This window comes from Gossypium arboreum, chromosome 1, assembly GCF_025698485.1.
Source record: "Gossypium arboreum isolate Shixiya-1 chromosome 1, ASM2569848v2, whole genome shotgun sequence".
In the NCBI taxonomy this organism is placed as follows: Eukaryota; Viridiplantae; Streptophyta; class Magnoliopsida; order Malvales; family Malvaceae; genus Gossypium; species Gossypium arboreum.
Window position 1 is genome coordinate 20,967,579 of NC_069070.1, and position 7,016 is coordinate 20,974,594.

At 35.8% G+C, this 7,016-nt stretch overlaps 1 non-coding gene across 1 annotated transcript; it reads left to right on the top strand.

Moving 5' to 3' along the window:
* The first annotated feature begins 971 nt into the window (after positions 1-971).
* LOC128281944 (small nucleolar RNA R71) lies at positions 972-1,078 on the top strand. The gene has a single exon (XR_008272237.1). It is a non-coding gene; the product is annotated as a small nucleolar RNA R71 (small nucleolar RNA).
* Positions 1,079-7,016: the final 5,938 nt, after the last annotated feature.

Consider the following 7,016-nt stretch of genomic DNA (forward strand, 5'->3'; position numbering starts at 1 on the left):
GATTTAATAAACGGTAAGTTAATATGCAACTTTTTTAGTAATTTCAAGAATTTACCGAATGGCTCGTCCATGTGGTCTTTCCTTGTCGCTTTAGGGTATGGCACACGAGGTTTATACTCTTTACTTACTGGCTCATGTGTACCATGATTCATCTCATCCTTACCATTACTTACCACAGCCTCGTGCCTCATTTCAAATTTAGTTTCAACTAACTCTTCTTCATTACGCACAGTGATGGCATAGAGTTGCTCCTTTGGGTTAGTTTCTGTGTTACTGGGCATGCTACCTTGTGGTCGTTCAGAAAGCAACTTAGCAAGCTGCCCTATTTGAGTTTCGAGCCCTTGAATTGATGCTTGTTGATTCTTAAGCACTATTTCAGTATTCTGAAAATGAGTTTCTGACACCAAGATGAATTTTGTGAACATCTCTTCAAGTTTCGGTTTCTTCTCTTATTGGTAAGATGCTTGTTGAAAACCTAGAGGATGTTGTGGTCTTTGATTTCCTTGACCACCCCATGAGAAATTGGAATGGTTCCTCCAACTTGCATTATACGTGTTACTATACGGATTATTTTGAGATCTAGAATTATTACTCATATAGTGGACTTGTTCCTCCTCGGTGCTAGGGTTGAAGGATGGATAGTCTGTGTTGTGCATTCCTCCTGCATTTGAATCACACTGCATTACTGGATGTACCTGAGTAGAACCATACAAACCATCAATTTTTTATTTAAAAGTTCTACCTAGTTAGAGAGCATAGTGACCGCGTCGAGGTTGAAAACACCAACTGCTTTTGTCGTCTTTGTTCTCATGACTTGCCACTGATAGTTATTCAGTGACATCTCTTCAATAAATTTGTAAGCCTCTTCAGGTTTTTTATTGTTTAGAGTTCCACCGACGGCTGCATCAATCAGTTGCCTTATTGAAGGGTTCACACCATTGTAAAAAGTGTAAACCTGCAGCCAAAGAGGTAACCCATGGTGAGGGCACCTTCTCAATAGATCTTTGTATCTCTCCCATGCATCATAAAGATTTTCTAGATCCATCTGTACAAAAAAAGAGATATCATTCCTTAATTTAGTTGTTTTAACCGGCGGAAAATATTTAAGTAAAAATTTTTTGGTCATTGAGCTCAACCACTGTTTAGCCTTATTTCTCAATGAAAAGGGAAATAACCGAAGGTGAATGGCATCGTCAGAAACGCCATTGATCTTAAAGGTGTCGTAGAATTCCAGAAAATTTGCCAAATGAGTGTTTGGATCATCGTCCTGTAAACCATCAAACTGAACAAACTGTTGTATCATTTGAATCGTGTTAGGTTTCAAGTCAAAATTATTTGTAACAATAGCAGGTCTAACGATACTCAATTCAGTTCCTGTTAAATTAGGTTTAGCATAATCATACACAGTACGAGGAGCAAGATTTTGATCTACTGGATTTGCAGCAACTACAGAAGGTAGCGGATTATTCTAATTATTAGCCATCTCCTCGGTTGTAGTATGGATATCGTCCTCTCGCTCTTCCTCTATATATTGTAGGCTGCGCCTTATTTCTCTTCGGTTTCTGCGAGTTGTGCTCTCGATTTCACTATTAAAAAGTAGAGTTCCTGACAGGTTTCTTCTAGTCATAAACTATAAAAACCTGCCAGATCTAAAGAAAAGAAAAATTAGTAATTAAAATAAAAACAAAATTAAATTGAAATAAAAATGGCTAAAGTAATAAAAATTAAGCGTTCCTAATATTTTAGTCCCCGGTAACGGCGCCAAAAACTTGATGGTAGTGAAACTAACTAAAAATTCGACTAACGCAAGCTCACTTATCGAACAGTAGTATAGTTCAGGTGAGACCAGAAATATCTTATCCACGAGGACTAAAAGTACTAGTAATTACTATCTTTTTTTATTGATAAACCGTAATTTATACATGTTTTTATCCCATGCTTAGCACATTTGTGGACGGTTTCTCCTTAGATTTGGTGAATTCGATGCTCCTAATTCTTTAATTTCATGTTTTATACTTAGGTGAGAATAGGAGAGTAAAAAGAGCGGGAAACGGGCCGAAAACAGAGAAAATAGACCCACATGGGAAATCAACACGGCCTGAACTTCCTCACACGGACGTGTCCCACGGCCGTGTCCCTTTGGCAGGATCGAAGCACGACTTACACCGGTAGACTACACGTCCGTGCCTATTCAACAGCTTTGACCACGGGCTAAAGTAATCGCACACGGGCGTGTCTCTATCGAGCCCAAGTATAACCCTATTCGGAAAAGGTAAATTTTGAGGGCTCTTAGGCATTCTAAAGCCTATTTAAACATCTAATGAGGCACTTAGGAAGGGGGCGCATAGTAGGAGGCAAGGAATTACTCAAGGGAAGCGAATTGGTCCACCTCAGAAGCCGAATTCATCATCAAGACTGAAGATCTCCCTTCAATTTCCATTCAGGGGTTTTAGGTTTTCTTTATGTTTTGTATTCATTATTCTTCTGAGATGTTTTCTTCTATAATTATGAACTAAACCCGCTAAATACCTAAGGGGAATGAAACCTAAGACGGATCTTGTTATTATTATCTGAATTGTATGATAAATATTTCACTTGTTCTTAATTATATGTTCTTAATTCTTGTTTTAATATTCCAGGATATTGGTTCTAGTTAATGCTCTTATTCAGATGAGGAATAGACCCTGTCTAAGAGTAAATTTGCCATAATTAAGCGGAGTTGATTGCACGCCTATAGATAGGGTAATAAGATTTTGCCGGATTAGGGTGAAACCTAATAAGGGGATCCATAGATCGAGTTAATGCAACACTAGTTGTTAATTAGAAAGAGATTTCAATTAATCAACCTAGGGTTAGACATTATTAGTCTCGAGAGAGATAATAATATAACTTAGGGATTTCTACGGATCAAGTGAAATGAATAAATCATCTGATTCAGAGTCAAATAACAAGTGAAGTCTGGGTGGATTTTTCCTTAGGTATTGTCTTAATCAATCGAATATTTTAAAATTATTTTCCCAAATTTTCTCTCTGTGTACTCTTAGTTTAGTAATTAGTTTAGATGACCAAATCCCTTAATTTTTAGGCTAGATAATAAATAGAAGGTAATTACTAGTACTCTTAGTTCCTTTAGGTTCGACAATCCGGTCTTGCTAAAGCTATACTACTGTTCGATAGGTACACTTGCCTTCATCGTGATAATAGTTAGTTTCAAGAACGATTAATTATAAATATTTAAAACCTGTCGCGAATATCACGTATCAATTATCTAGCCTGAGAATCGAAGGGATGTTTTAAAAACTAAAATTAACTATCAAATTAGCTAGCATTATGACAGAGATAAAAGTTGGAAAATACTTTAGGAAAACTGATGGAGAAGACAATATCTAAGGAAGAATCCACCTAGGCTTCACTTATCACTTCTGAATTAGATGATTTATTCACTTGACTTAATCCATAGAAATCCCTAATTTATGTTAATATCTTTCTCAAGACTAAAAAAACAACTGACTCTAGGTTGATTAATCGAAATATCTTTCTAATTAAAACCCCTATCGTTACATTAACTCGATCTATGGATCCCCTTATTAGATTTGACTCTAATCTGGCAGATTTATGTTGTCCTATCTCTAAGAGCATGCAACTCCGCTTAATTATGGGCGATCTACTCTTAAACGGGGAATTTTCTCCTCTGAATAAGCACATCAAAAACCTGAATTAATATCCTGGAATATTAAAGCAAGGGTTAAATTCACAATTAAGAATAAGAACAAGTATTTATCATATAATTCAAATAGTAATAAGATTCGTCTTAGGTTTCATTTCCCTTAGGTATTTAGGGAATTTAGTTCATAAAAATAGAGGAAAACATCTCAAAATTGGGAAAACAACAGAACATAAAGAAACCCAAAAACTATGGTAGAAATTGAATGGAGATCTTCAGTCTTGAAGGAGATCCTACTTCTGGGATGATTTCGATAGTTGACCTTGAGTGTTTTATCCGTTCTACTCTGCGTGTCCCCTTTAATCCTCTTCTAGGTTATTTATATAGACTTTAGAATGCTTCAAAACCCTCAAAATTAGCCTTTTCTGAGTAGAATTAGACTTAGGCTCGACAGGGACACGGCCGTGTGCCACGCCCGTGTGAAGGTCCTCAGGCCGTGTGCAATTCTGACTTGGTTTTTAGTCAACACGGCTATGACACACGGAAGTGTGGCCTGCCTGTGTATCACACATGGGCATGTGGTTTACCCGTGTGGAAGTGCCTCAGTCTTGTGAAACACTGAATTAGGCCCAATTTGTCCGTTTTCGGCCTGTTTCTTGCTCTTTTTGCCTTCCCATGCTCACCCAAGTATAAAACATAAATTTAAAGGATTAGGAGCATCGAATTCAATGTAACCAAGGAAAAATCATCCATAAATATGCCGAGCATGTGGTAAAAATATGTAAAAAATATCGTTTATCAAGTAGTCCTCCTCCTTCACACAAGTTGGACAGATAACCCCGTAGGGGTTATCATGCATGAGTCACATGAGGATGATCGAGCGACCGCGTGGCGTGGATCCTCCTCGATACCAATTATCTCATTCTGACCCTCAGGATAAGCATGAAGACTTCACTGATGATATCCCTTTCAACCCAAGGATCTACCTCATCATCTACCTCCGAGTCGTCACACCATTGCTATTGCAGCTACCCTCGCGGACTTCTCCAAGCGGTTCACTCATTTCAAGCGGTTCGACAGTATTGATGCAACTTATGCAACAGATCTGATAATACATCCACATATCTTCTTCAACACTAACTCCTTACGATCTTGATGCCTCTGACGATGAAGATCACTAATATTATTTCTTTTCTTTTTAGTTTTTTTTCTTTTTGTTTTTATGTTTTATTTTTATTTTCATAGACTTCTTTCGTTTATTATCTTTTGAACTATGTTGTTTTTATGGTTCTTTCTAACTGAGTTTGTAACCTCTTAACCTTCTTCATTATTTGTGTTTATTTTCTTATTAATTTTCTCAGAACCATGCACTATATTTAAATTTACCTACAATTTTGGTTTTCACTATTCTGGCGATTGCATCCAAATTCAGGGTAGTTTCAGTTTTCTCCCTCTCTTATGATATTCTACTTATTCTGCGTTTATATCTATTTGTACATTGAGAACAATGTACATCTTAAGTGTGGGGAGGTTATTCATATAATTATTAGAAAATCTCAAAATTATTTTTTGAGTTTAAGTAATTCTCTCATACTTCCATTAGAGTGAATTTTTGTCAATTTGGGATTTTTATTGATGTTGTTGTAAATTAATTTGTAGATACTTGTGCATTAGTTGATTTAAACTTTAAGACATGAGAGAGTCAAGCATGATAAGTTGTTTTTCAAAATTAAAAATTTTAGGTTGTTTCCCTGAATTAAGGTATTATCTTGAAGTTGTAAATTTGCAATTTTGACCTTAAAACCATAATTTTTTGTGAGATTTTGAACCTATATAGAGCATACATTTTTCATGCTCATTTTATTATTGCTTATGACTTTATCAACTTGATTTATTATTTTAGAACTTACTTCGATTATGCATGTCGAGACCACATCATTGATTTAATATACTGAGATGATGAGGCACTTAGGTTTTAACCCACTTATCCTGTAAAAAGCCTGCCTCTTGAATTAACCCTTAGTGAACCCCATTGAGCCTAAGACATATTTTCTTGATTAACCCGTGAATGTTAACCCGTAACCCAATTTTTCATAGTGACTCTTTTCTATTTTATTGACTCATTTTTGTCGAGATTTGATTTGGTTAGTTGCCTAAATATGCTCTTTTGTTTGAATTGCTGAATTAATTCTTATTGTTCTAGTTAAAAAAAATCAAAAAAAAAATATTGATTATATTTTTTTATTGAGCTTGAATAGCTAATTTCATATTTTATTGATAAGCTCTTTTTTTTCTTGAATAAGTAGTGATTGATGTGTTTTCTTTTAATTCAGCATTTGTTTATTTTTTCATTCAGCATTTGTTTATTTTTTCTAGTTTGGTAATATATCCACTCAATCTCACTTATAACCAACTTTTCTAGCCTTTTTCCACACCCTTAACCTAAGCCCCATTACAACATTTTAAAGACCTTTTGAATAGTATATCATATCATTTTATGGTAGTGAAGATTTAATTTTCAAGCAAGCTTATGGTAATTACATTTCTTGTTCTACTGTTGAGTGCATATTTCTTGAACCTTAAACACTTTGAGTTTTTTGAGGGAATTTTTTGTAAAGATGTCAATACTTGTTGATTATGAATTAAAGGTAATTACTTAAATAAAGTAAGACACCTATGTTTTCGTACTTTAAAATTTTTCGACTTGGATTGTTTGAATCTTTAGTGCCCTTTTAGTTGAATTATCAATGCATGATTATTGGCGAATTATTTTGAGACATTATTGATGAGGATTGCAAGTTGAGAAATATTAACTTTAATGTGAGTTGAGGATTTTGCTTGAGGACAAGCATACGCTTAATTGTAGGGATATTGCCACACGATCGTGTCGCCACAGCGTGTGGATCACCTTAAACCGTGTAACAATCGAAACTGGAAAATTAAAGTCAGAGGACACACACGGCCAATGACAAGCCCGTGTGACCTACACGGCCATGTCTAACCACTGTGTAACTCACTGTAGAATACTCCCTTGTGTATAGGCCTAAGACACTTTCGTGTGTCCAGGGCATGTTGCCAGGTCGTGTGAGTCACTGTTGAATACCTATCGTGCACATGGCCTGGGATACGCCCATGTGTCCAGGCCGTGTGGTGCAAAACCATTTTTGTAACACCCCTAACCCGTATAGGTCGTTGAGTAGGGTTATGAGGTATTACCTATCAATACACATCATTTAACATAAATAACTCATACATTATTGAATTCATACTCATAAATCATTCAACACAATCACATTATCCCTTATAAGGGCCTACGAGGCCTTAAACATGCTTTAGAAGTGGTTTGGGACTA